The sequence below is a fragment of the Vidua macroura genome, chromosome 1 (genome assembly GCF_024509145.1).
Source record: "Vidua macroura isolate BioBank_ID:100142 chromosome 1, ASM2450914v1, whole genome shotgun sequence".
Taxonomy (NCBI): Eukaryota; Metazoa; Chordata; class Aves; order Passeriformes; family Viduidae; genus Vidua; species Vidua macroura.
The window spans coordinates 31,886,795-31,900,178 of record NC_071571.1 but is presented as its reverse complement, the minus strand read 5'-3'; the positions used below and the strand labels follow the sequence as shown (position 1 = coordinate 31,900,178).

General features: G+C 37.4%; 1 long non-coding RNA gene and 1 other non-coding gene across 3 annotated transcripts; both read right to left on the bottom strand.

Moving 5' to 3' along the window:
- Nucleotides 1–4,180: 4,180 nt before the first annotated feature.
- Nucleotides 4,181–13,353, bottom strand: LOC128814591 (uncharacterized). 2 transcript variants are annotated; one of them, XR_008439418.1, is made up of 3 exons: nt 13,172–13,353; nt 7,787–7,822; nt 4,181–6,134 (listed from the first exon to the last, which is right to left on the bottom strand). It is a non-coding gene; the product is annotated as an uncharacterized LOC128814591 (long non-coding RNA). The 2 variants fall into 2 exon arrangements; XR_008439419.1 differs by having other exon boundaries at nt 4,181–6,131.
- Nucleotides 7,446–7,534, bottom strand: LOC128820376 (small nucleolar RNA SNORD93). The gene has a single exon (XR_008440888.1). It is a non-coding gene; the product is annotated as a small nucleolar RNA SNORD93 (small nucleolar RNA).
- Nucleotides 13,354–13,384: the final 31 nt, after the last annotated feature.

Below are 13,384 nucleotides of genomic sequence, written 5' to 3'. Positions count from 1 at the left end.
TTTAGTAACCTTATTCTTCTTTCAGTAACTCAATTCATTTGTGAGAATGAAGCTAAAATGTACTTTTGATGTCAGTGACTTGTGACACAGATGCAGTTAAATGGGATAGCCTGAAACTCCAGCTGCATTAAGGGGAGAACAAAATTGCAAATGCATGATGCAGTACCTTAGAGAGAACAGAACTTCACTGATCCAGCAGTTTACCCTATGAGTTCTAATGCAAAGGAATGTTTTCTAGGGGCAGGTATTTGGACATCCGAGAAGACTGGAAGTGGCAAGGCTGGATTTATTAGAGCTGGAAATAAATAAAATTTTGCACAAGCTAGAACTTGCATTCTTTTTTTCCTAAGGTTGAGATCTAATAAAAATGGAAGTTAAATGTGGTTAAGATGCCACAAAAGAATGCAGTGAGAGATGCCACACACTGTCCTATGTACAATCTTAATGCAGAATCCTTGTTCATGGTCTAGCATGCAGACATAGAGCCATGGTCTCTGACTATTTTTGTAACCACACCCTTTCTGTCTTTTTCAGAGCTTGGACTGGACTCTGGTACAGCATTCACAACTGTACAGAAGTGCATGAAAACATTTTTTTAAAAATTTGTCGTGAAAATTTGAGTCAGAAAATTCAGGACTATCTGTTCCTGCCTCTACCATAGAACTCCTATGTATCAACCTAATTACTCCAATCAAAGTGCTCCTAATTTTCTAATATCAAATATTTGCATAGGTAGTTCTAGGTAGCTGGAACACTGAGGACTTAAAAGCTGCAGCTGAAGTTTGCTATATGTGTCTATACATATATCCTCAGAAATGGTACTGGTATTGATATCAAAGCTGGCTCATTTTCAATTAATTCTGATAAACCTGCAGTTCTGTGTACATTTATATACATGTAATGCAGAAGTGTCTATACACATTACATAGAATCATAGAATTGCTTGGGTAGGAAGGGACCTTAAAGACCATCTTATTCCAACACCCCTGCCATGGGCAGAGACACCTTTCACTAGACCAGGTTACTCAGAACCCCAACCTGGTCTTAAACACTTCCAGGGATGGGGCATCCACAATTTATCTGGGCAAGCTGTTCCAGTGTTTCACCACCCTCACAGCAAAGAATTTTTTCCTAATGTCTAATGTAAACCTACTCCGTCAGTTTGAATCCATTACCCCTTGTCTTGTCACTACATGCTCTTGTAATAAGTCCCTCTCCATCTGTCCTGTAGGCTCCCTTCAGGTGCTGAAAGGGCACAATTAGGTCACCCTGAAGCCTTCTCTTCTCTAGGCTGAACAATCCCAATTCTCTCAATCTTTCCTTGTAGGAGATGTGTTCTATCCCTCTAATTATCTTGGTGGCCTCCTCTGGACTCACTCTAACAGATTCATGTCCTTCCTGCACTGAGGACCCCAGAGCTGGATGCTGTACATGTATGTGTGTGAGCTGCAGGTTTTTCAGAATGAAGACAAGCTAGTGTGGGTACCAGTAGCATTCGTATGGTAAGCACAATCTTCCCTGTCAGTTATAAACCAATTTCTTCATGACAAGGACTTCTTCATGACTGGAACTTGCCAGGTAGCTGCTGAGAAATGTTTGTGCCTTAGTGTTTTCTTCAGCCTTCAGAAATGCTGGTTAATGCAAGTCTTGAATGCTTTCTCTGTCAGCTGAGAATGCCCTACTGAGAAGGAAGAATACAACCTTATCAGAAAATTGATTAAATGTGTTTGCTTAGGACTCCCATGTTACAGTAAGATGGGCATGAAATGACCATGGAGAAATAGTTTTATTCAGTGCACTTAAAGTGAAACAAACAGTAGTTTAGAAAAGGCATTGTAACCACTTGTCCATTACACAGTGAACATGGCAAGTACTGAATTTCCTATAGAAGTATCCACCAACCAGACAAGCAGAAAGACAAAAATATTACTCCCCCTCTTCCCCCCCCTCCTCCAGTGGGAACAAGGTTAAGAAGCATTTGTGCAAATGGATATATTTCTGGCTTGGAGCCAACTGGGGAGAGAAAGCAATTGCTATAGATAGAATCCCAGAAGGTGTAACAGAAGTTGCAGCAGGCTGTTGGAGGCTGAAGTATGTCAAGAATGAGGTTAGCAATCAGTAATTCCAGAGACTTTATTTAAGTGGAGTCTGCTCACAGGTAGCAGACTCCACAGAATTCTAAACATGGAAGCACTTGCTGGTGTTCTTTCTACTACTTGGGACAGCAAGTATAAACATTTTTGATTTACTAAGAGTAGGACACTTTAACACACATTTAAGGGTCCTGGCCACTTGACAGCAGCAGGCTTTAAATTCCATAGATGTAGAAGTATCTTTTCCCTGTCATTAAAACTCTCACCTCTGAAGGAACAGTACCAGAGGAACTGATCTTGATCAAATATGTATTTTATACATGGCACATTCCAATTTTTTAAAATCCAAAACTGAGTTTACTTTTCCAATAAAATACTATTGTATTTATTTTGGCATAGGCACACAACATCATCGTGTTCTCTATTCAGACAGTACATACATCTATCCTTTTATTTTGCATGTAAAGAAATACAGGGACAAGCTTTTGGCCAGCCTGCTCTAATAGTTATTTTGCCTTATCTGTAACTCCCTCTGTAACTCAGCTGGGCCTGCTCAGCACAACAAATGCAACTGTACGTAACAATGATATGTTTCTGAGGAAGTAATATCTTAATTGCTCTTAAATCACTAATGTTTTGAATATTTTGCACATATTTTACAAATAAAAGGGAAAGTTGGGTACAAACAAAATATACACCAACCAGGATTAGTGAAAAAAAAGATCATTATGGAGGTAGAAGTGTAAACCTGTGAAGGTAATTTACAGCAGGCAAAACGAGCCATACCCCCAAACCTCAGACTTATCTGCCCCTAATAATGGTTAATAGTTTTCAGCAATGTATAATTAGGGATGAATAAAATAACTTTGACACTGGAAACCACATTTCTCAAAGCAGCAGTTTTCATTAATTGAATCGTTATCTTTCTTGCTGCTTCTTGAGCTCAGGCATCCAGTGGTTTACTACAAAATGAGCCTGTATACAAATGCCTTCAATTAGGGGTTATTTCGAGGAGATTTTATATTCTGCAGAAGAGTAAATGAATATTTTCCCTTTTGAGATAATTGCATATTCAGGCCTCTGTGAATTATGGAAAGTGATGACAATTTGGAGGTGACAGCTCTTTGTGAGGTGTACAATTACATGAAGTACAAGGAGAAATAACCAAGAAGCTTAAAGTGGCCTCTTTTATAATATATTCTTACAAATCTTCACACAGAACTTAAAAATGTGGGAAGCCATGACACATTACACATAACAAGAGTCAGACACAGGCTATCACAAAGGTTTTTGAGTAGACTACAGCCTAACTTAATTAATAACAAATGTGCCTAAAAATGTGAAGTACTTGTTTTAATAACAAAATACTACTTTAAAGCAGATCTTTAGGCATTTGATCTGACTGCCACCCATCTTCTTGAGAAGAATATTCTTCTTAAGATCTACAACCTGACTGTCAGGTTGCCTGCTATTTCATCAGTGTAAGCTCCTCAGTCCCCACAATTTAGGCTGCTAGCAATCACTTCCATAATGTTTGCAAGAGTTAAAATAGTTTATGTTGCAAAGCTCTGGATTAGATCTCAAAAATCTGGATTTTGTTCTTGCTTCTGTAGGTCACCCAGATGGGTAATCTGCAAGGTTACCACTCTATTCCTCAATTTCTTCATCTGTAAAATGGGGATAATTATGTTCACTAGCTTTTAACAAACATTTCAAGATATACATGGTTAAGGATTAAGCAGTGTGGATTATCCCTGATGAGTAACACACAGCTGCTAATACACTGACTTATTCACTTTCATATTAGCATCTTTATTTAAACATATGCAAAACACTCATTTTGTCAAACAGCAACTGCAAAGAGGCTTTTATCCAGCACAAGTGTAATTAGAATAGTAGAGAAATGATGAGATTCTGAGCTCAAGACACGATATATCTGGTATTTAAACTTCAAGTAACTGCAGTAGCAAAAAGCGTTTCCAATTCAAGTCTGCCCTCCGCTGGCTTTAGCAGAACACTGCTAATCAATTTTGGATCAATACTGTGTTTCTGTAATGAAGTGAAGGAACTAAATTAACAGAGACTGATACATTTATTAATTGACACCTTTATTCAGCATTTATAAAAATTTTGTAATAGTAGTTAAATGATTTATATTATTTTTTGAAGTCCCATCTAAGCTCCCCGTCACATTCATATTTTTCAGGATTTCAAAAGCCCATCAGTGTATCATCCATATTAGAGTCAGTGGAACTAAAATACAACATGGGAAGTAACATTCTGCATGTGGCTTTAAAGAAATTTAATAGAAAAACTACAGAAAAATATTTTGCTTGATACAATTAATGACTTTAATAGATAGTGCTGTATGTATTAGTCAAATACTAAAAGAGACCAGGATCAGTCTAGTCTAGTACTCTGTCACTAGAAGCAGGCTGCCCCCTTAAAATATGAGAGGAAAGAAGAAGACAATTTATTACTGTGTTTAGTTTAGAAAGAATTTTCCATCACAAATACCACACACAAATAACTCATCTCTAAATTCAGGACGACTCATTTTCCTTTCTATTTTTAAAGTCGAAAGATAACTGGGGTGTGGGGAACTATCTTATTTATACTTACTCACACAAATTCATCTAGAATGATTTCAACCCCAAGGTGACATTGGTGTCTAAAATACAAAATCTGTGTAACTATGTGCTGGATGATGTGATCGAGCTGAAAAGCCTCTGGTTCATGTATCTTGTCACCTTCATACTTCGTTACACGTAACAGCATTTGATCTCTTGTGACTGCTACCTACATCTAAAATAAATGAGTACAATATTGTTTCTTCAGATGTGTACTTAATATACACTTGGAAAAAAGAAAAAATATAAAAATATTACAGAAATGGCATTTTATTTGGACCATTTAAATGCTTGGAAATCAGGGTCAGATTCACAACTTGTGCCAAATGTGCCTAACAGACTTTATAAAGCAGAACACAAGGAATTTTCACAAGTTCCTTGAATGTCCTCTGCATCTGCTTAAATTCTTGCTGAAATGGTTCTCATTCAAAAATGAAACCTTTAGGGGTCCATTAACATTTTACAAGAAGCAGCAAAAGGCACATAACTAATCTGCCTTATGGGTTTGGGGTGGGGTTTTTTTTGTTTGTTGATTTTTTTTTTTCTCTAGGCCAGAAGCTATGGAAAAGCTACTGAAATCTCATTAATCATTGTAGTGCCTACTGCTACAAATCACCCTCTTAAACTGGTCTCCAACATCTAAAATGATTAAAATGCAGTTGTTCTGCACTTCTAGGAGAATAAAGTTTGAGATTTTCAATAATCCTAAGTGAAAAGCAGCAGCAGTGATTGAAACACTGATAGGTATTTCCCTGAAAGGTCATTTGTTTTCTGTGCTACAGTGGAAAGAGTCTTAGACGAACTTATAGGTACGTGAATCAGGCTGACAATATATAGAGAAGACACACTAGTGTGTCTACTTGACAATGTTTTGAAATCAGTAAAATCTAAAGAAGTTTGTCCAGGCTAAACATGGCTTATGACTCCACTAAAATAGACAAAGTATGGACAGAAATTATATACGAAAGGCAAAAGGGAAGCATTTTAAGAGATTAAGTTTTATTTTAGTAGAATAGTAAAAACTTCATTAACCATGAGTTGTGCTTCATTTACTCTTGATAGCACCAGATGAGACTTGGAAAGAAAGAAGCGAGCTTTCCTTGATCGCTTTCTGGTATCTAGGAAAGGCCTTAATTACTCTTCATTATGATACTAAATTACTGATTCTAATTTTCCATGTGCTGAAGATCTCAAAGAATTTGCAGTGAAATCTGAACCACCGAAATACAAAAACTAAAGACAGACATAAACATTGATACTTTTGTCCATACTGGTTGAATTTCCAAATTCTGAAAGGCAGCTCTTGCTGGAGTGCCACCTTCAGCAGGAAGCTCAGACAGCACATGCTGATGGGGCTCTGCCAGGGGATGTGTGAACTGCTCCTCACCTTGCTGGTCACAGTTAGGCCCTGCTGAATTAAGAATACGGCAATAGGTTTGTCCTTAAGTTTCTGAAGTAATTTCACTCAAACTGAACAATGAAGATAAATTAATACCTATGTTCAGTTTAACTAATTAGTTCAACATTTAGAGTTACTACAAATTATTCCGTTTGTACATGTACATGATACATTTCCTTTGTTGACTGGGCAGTCTTATTCAAGATCTGAAAATACACGTATTTTTTACCTTTCCTTTTATGATCTGGACTCTGTAATTTGATTACAAGTTGTTAAAAACTATTATAATGACAACAACTGAAACCTAGATTGTGCTATGCTTTAAATTCTATTGAAATTAAAGCTATACTGAATTAAATTTTAATTTACACTTAAAAAAAAAAAATTAGTTTCAACAAACACCCTTCTTGTTTTGGAAGTTACACCAAAAATTATACTTAAGGATATATACAGTAACTGAAATTACATATCATTTGTTTTACTGGGACTTAAGACAAAACCCAGAACAAACCCAAACCGACCTGTTTCAGATCTACCTGGCATATTTCAACTCAAGAGTTCTTTTTGCTTTACTACATGTTTCTCTTAGTTTATAACCAGAGTTAATTAGTAGCTTGTTGTATACCTTTATCTTGCAAAATCTTTGAGTGCGTGTGAAAGCTGTATTGTAAATCAGTGAAGCGAGTGCTATGCATCAATCAGTTACATTTTCAAATATTTCACTGTCAGAAAAAGTTGTTTCAGCAGCATTTTTCTGTAGTTGGATGCTAAGAAAGACTATTACAACATTCATTGAAGAGAGAAAGCAGAATATGACTTAAAGTTAGAATTATTAGTTTTCAAATGCTGCAATTCTCTGTCCTGTATCAGAGATCCTGTATCAAAAATATATTTTCAATTTCATTCTGCTGCAATTCTATGCCCTGTACCATTTTTTCTCTGCAAAGACTTACGTTATCAGTTTCCTGGTTGTTTCACAATTTACTAAGGTTGTAATTTGTAAAAAGGCAAGTATACAAGAAAAGACTTTGGAAAATCAGAATACATTATTTGTTTTCCTCACCTTGTTTAAATAACAGTAAAAATTTGCCTAAAATAAGCATTTTTAAAGTCCTTTAAAATCTTTATATATATATGCTGCTAAAACAACATATTCTTCAGCAACAAAAATCTGTTTGAGATCTGTTGACAAAAAAAAGTTTTACATTAATAAAATACCTTTAGAGGAAAATCTTCTGTCTGTTACCAAAACCTTTCCCACTCAGCTGCTAAAAAAAGAGCTTAATTTAAAAACAATGAATGAGTAAATATGGGTATTAGTTTTGGCCTCAGAAAATCCTTTTATTCATCAGATTTTTTGCGTATCACTGAAAATATGTAAGGAATCAGATTATTGTTTTCATCCTTGGCCAAGTACTGCAATCATAAAAAAAATGCATTGAAGAACTGTTGCATTTTTAGAAAAACTATCTATGGTAAAAGGTAGCATCTCTAAATGTAACATTTAATTTTCATTATTCAGCAAAGATAGGCAGAATGGGAAAGTCATGCTTCAAAGAACATTACAGCTGTGAAGCAGGTACTATTCAATTTTTAAGCACCTCAACAGTCCTTCTCAGAGGTCTCTAAAAGCATTTGATGAGTTTCTTTCCATGCTGCCTCACCTCAGACCGCCGTTTCTCCTTCCCCGGCCTCAGAAGCTGTAATGAAAAATAATGAGATTATAACTCCATGTCACCACTCAGTTTTGGTTTATTTTTAAGTAAATAAATTGTATAGTTACTGTATTAAATATACAAAATTACTACACTTTGCTGTTTGTTTCTGTCACTCTGATCATTTTACTAATTTTCAATAATTTTCAGGCAGCAGCCAAGCCCCATACAGCCACCCGCTCACTATGCCTCACAAACACTGGGATCAGGGAGAAAATCAGAAAGGTGAAACCCAGAAAACTCATGGATTGAGATAAAAACAGTTTAACAGGGAAAACAAAAGCTGTGCACACAAGCAAAACAAAGCAAAACAAGGAATTAATTCATTGCTGCCCATGGGCAGGCAGGTGTTCAGCCATCCCCAGGACAGCAGGGCCCCATCACACCTAACAGTTACTTGGGAAGACAAACACCACCACCCCAAATGTCTTCCCTTCCTCCTTCTTCTCCACTTTATATACAGAGCATGATGTCCCATGGTCTGGAATATCCCTTTGGTCAGCTGGGGTCACCTGCCCTGGCTGTGTCTCCTCCCAGCCTCTCATGCACCCCCAGCCTCACCAGTATTACAGTATAAAAAGCAGAAAAGGCCTTGGTTCTGTGTAAGCTCTGCTCAGCAGTAACAAAAATATCTCTGTATTATCAACCCTGTGTTCAGCACAAGTAGAAAATACAGCCCCATACCAGCCATCATGAAGAAAATTAACTCTACCCCAGCTGAAACTCGCACAGCAACTGGCAATATCACTTTTCTTGGAAATATCCCATATCAGACAGTGACCAGAGTATATCCAACAAGTATCATACAGAAAGTCTTATGAAGATTCTAATTTGGACAGAATTTTCTTATATGCATTGCAGCTCTACATTCCTAGCATGTTTGGAAACTATGCCAAATTCAAGAACTCAAATATACTCACCCCAAACTAATCTAGGTCTCAATAACATTCAGGAGACAATTTAGAATTCTGGTTGCTTTGCACATGACCTAATTGGACAGCCTAAGTCTTTGCTCTTTTGACTGTAGTACTTTCTGTTTCTCTTTGTCTTTGTCTTTTCTTGTCTTTGTGAAATGAAAAGGAACATTTCCCAGATCAGCGGTACTGCAGAGAAGCAGGGATTTATTACACTAAATGAATAGGAATACTAAAATGGAATAGAAGGAACATCATTATTAGGGCACAATAAAAATAGGAAGTTTAGTTGTAACAATGAAGTGAAATAGAATGTCTAGTCATAATATACTACTGTTTTTACTGACATCATAAAGATTCAGCCTGCAGTGGAAATCTGTTGAAGAGCTCTTCCTTATGTTCTTGTGCTATTTATACTGATTTATGGTATAATCCTAAAGTATGAAACATTCACCATAGCGTCTTTGAAATCTTAGTTCTTCCTAAATAGGGTCAAACTCAAACTTTGTTCCCAAGCAGATGAATTTAATGCAGCTTTTTGTCAGTAAATTGGGGAAATCTCAAAAGTGAGATTGCTAAGTGCATAATGGAGGCCTGCAGGGAATTTTCTACGAAGTTTACAGTGATTTTTCACAGACTTCAATGTGTCACTGCACTTTGTCTCCTTCATCAGCCTCTGAGTTGCATGTACTGTTACATGGCTTTACTTTATGGTTTGTATGAGATAAAGCTTTAGAAGTCTGGAATTCTTTAACCTGAAAGGTACCCTTTGCACTCAAAAAGACAAGTTAAAGCCATCTGACCAAGTGACATTATTTCCTGAATCTGACACTTCAGCGATTCAGTCATGTCTATAAGAATCTCAATTCCCTCATTTATCAATAAAAATGAAAATATTTGGCCATTTTACCAGGAATACTTAGTGATATTTATTTGCTGTGAAAACACTTGTGGAATTACTGCAAATTGAGTTAATAAAACAGTAGGGATTAATGTTCTTGTTGTCCCAATTGAAACCTCTGCAATATTGTTTCTGATTTTATTGTTATTGCTGATCACTTGAAGCTACAAGGCAATAGAAATTCAAAGATATATTTTTTTTTTTGCAACGAAAGACTTTCAACATCTATGGTATCACTAATTTTCTTCTGTCACTCCAGCAATTGGGGCTCTTGTTCTCCTTAGTTAATGGATACACATTCCAAGAGGTTTTGTCTCCATTATCAGCCACAAGAAGAAAAATCAAATAAAATCAAAATCCTTCATAGGAGTGTTACCACAATAACTTACAAACATGAATACTCACAGCACACTCATAAAATCCTACTCCTGTCATCTCAGGCAGAGTCACCTCCATCTTACACTACCCATTTCTTTGGGTATTAGGTTTTCTCCCTTCAAAACAGCTCATTGTTGCATGCCCCATCATAGGCACATTTGCTTTTAGAAGCTAATTGCCAATATTTATGTGACTAGTGCTGTCCCATGAACTTGCAGGGAGAATGACTGCTTCTCTCCCTCCTTCTTTGTCTAAGTCAGTAGATCACCAAGGGACTGCTGAGCTCTTAGACCCTCTAACATCCTAGGTGACACAGGAGCCAAAAAAAAGCATAGAAAACTTCTGCAGCCAGTACAACCATCTAATGTGGTGTTTTGTTTATTTTTTTTGTTTGTTGGTTTTTTTTCTTTTTTTTTTTTTTGTTTTTTTTTTTTTTTTTTTTTTTTTGGTTTTTTTTTTTTTTTTTTTGAATTTTTTTTTTTTGTGGAGGTTTTGTGTGTTTGTTGGTTGGTTGGCTAGTTGAGATCTTTTAATGCAAACATGCTATGTCGGACAGTTTGAGATCATGGATGTATGTATTTATGATAAAATAAGTGCTTTTCTCCAGTCAAAATTCTTAGTTTACAGACATCCTTTCACAGCTTCAGTATGTAGGAACATGTAGATCTAGACCAGTAACTATACAGAATCAACACTGGTTTATTTGCATACCAAACACACATCCTTGTGCTCTTCTACCACTGATTGTGTTTGTGAGAAAACTGGCAAAATAATACTAACTTTCTTGCTATTAATTTCCCGTCTTCTGTAGTTAAATTAATGAAAAAATCTACAAGCTTTTAGTCAAACATTCAAATTGGCAGACATGAGAAATGAAGGCTAACATGTTTCTGTGCTCTGAAAATTACTCCTTGACTCAATGTGTGAAGGGAAGAAGAGAAGATTTGGTACATGTGGCACACTTTGGTGACTATCCTTTCTCAAGAACACCCACAATAACATTATATGTACTGTGATATTGAAGATTTAGTACATGTGGCACACTTTGGTGACTATCCTTTCTCAAGAACACCCACAATAACATTATATGCACTGTGTCACACGTGACACTGTTAAACCAAGTCTCCAAGTAGACAGAGCAACTGTTCAACCCTTCATATCAGGTGATCTGTATATTTGACCTTCTCAATCCTACTTGCAGTAAATTTACAGGAAGGAAAAATACCTTTTGAATTTCATTCCACCACAGTGGGTCATATTTTATTGCAATATTTTGGAAGAGATTATTAACAAGCTGTGCACTGTAATGAACAGTTGGTTTTGTATGTTTAGAAAGAACGAGCTGTAACAGTAACCACAGTGTGAAAACAGATCTTACTTGGCCTCATCTACAAAGGAAAACCAATTTAATACAAACTGCTGAAAAATAAGTTCCTGCAAGTCAAAAAAAACAGGTTCAATGGTTTGAGTTCTCTTTTGAGTATGATAAGCCATTGCTGATTAATGAATGTGCCTCTTGCACTACACTGGTTCGTTCAGAAGAAGAGTAAATTTGTAATTTTGAATGTTTGTACAATTCTAATTCTGTGCACTAATTTGAAAAGTTTGACAACAGTGATGTACCAAAAAAACTGAAATCCAGCACAAACCTATGAATAGAAGGACTTGTTCTCTAAATTTTCAATTAGAATTCCTAGGATTTCCCCACGAAAGGCATATTCTTTTGGGAAAAGTGAAGGCATATAGTCCTATGAATACAGACAGCACTGTATTTTCCTATCCCTAACTTTTCCATAGGGATAAACTATTCAGTTTATAAAAGAGACACTCAAAAATCTAAGCCTCTACTTTACTTGTCAGATATCATGAAATGTTTGTCAATCCTATGACTAGAAATAGTGGTGTATCCCACATTTAATGTGTATGGAAGCACAGAGCACCAGGACTGGTGTAGAGCAGGAAAGGCTGTGCATTCTGGAACATGACTGCACGTTTGTGCCATGACTTCACCAAAACATTCTTTCATCCCCCCACATTTTTGTAATTCACAGACCGTGGCAAAAGCAAGCCATGGGCTACCGGAACCCCTCATGTTGCCTGCAGTTTGCTACCTGCCTGCACCTGGAGAGCAAGTAGGGAGCTTAAAGCTCCTATTTTTATCATCTTGAAATGGCAGAACAGGCACCCATACACTGGAAGAGTAAATGGTTTATCTGAATAAATGAGATTTATTATATCCCTGTTTTTTTTCTTGTCTCTAAAAAGTACTGACTTGCTGTTATTCTTAATGTGACAAAATGGCTACAGAAGTTCATGTAGCTGCTGTAGGCAAACCAATATATAACATGCAGAACTTTGCTATAGGTAGCAGACATGATATAGCCTGATGGGATTAACTTCTGCAGCTGCATTAGGAATAGCAGAACCCGACGACCTACATCTGGCTTGGATCTGGCATTACAGCAAAAGGCAGGAGGCTACCTGAGAAAGAATGAAAACATGGCAAAAACATGGTATAAATGATTGAGTCAAAGGCATAGACACTACACAGAAAGATGTCATGTAAGTTGTGTCAAACAAACTGTAGCTTGGAGGTTGGGGCACTGCAAGGACAGAGGCCACTCACTTATTAGTTAAAAAACAAAATGCCTCAGTGCTTATCTGGGCTCTGAGATTTTGAAGGACGACAAGCTCCAAGCACTGTACTGGCAGTTTTTAGGTATCATGTCTCTCCTCATATTTCTAGTCAAGTTTTCACTCCTTGTTTCTATGGACTGGATACATAACACAGCCTGGTACCAAAGATCATGGAATATTTTGAGTTGGAAGGGACTCACAAGGATCATCGAAGTCCAACTCCTGGCCCTGCACAGGACGTGCCAAGAGTCACACCGTGTGCCTGAGAGCATTGTCCAAACACTTCCGGAGCTCTGTCAGGTTGGTGCTGTGACCACCTCCCTGGGGAACCTGTTCTGGTGCCCAACCACCCCCTGGGTGAAGAATCTTTTTCCTATTATTTTCCTTTTAATATGATGCCTAAACCTTCCTTGACACAGCATCATGGAGAGCTTCATGGAGACGCATTTCCAGTTTCCTCCAGGAACACTTTTTCTTATCACTCCATCTCTACCCTTCACTTACCGAAGGCACTTCCTACCCTGCAGAGGCGGCGTCTCCGCAACACCTCGAGAGCTCCGGGAAGAACATGCACAAGAGTGCGGCAGGAGCCAGGGTGGGCAGGAAGACGCACAGCACTTATAATCCCCGCGCCCCCTCACAGCCGGCAGCCCCGCTGGGCCGGGGCCGATGCCGATCCCTCAGCTTGTGGCACTGGAAGGCGGGCGGGAGAAGCCT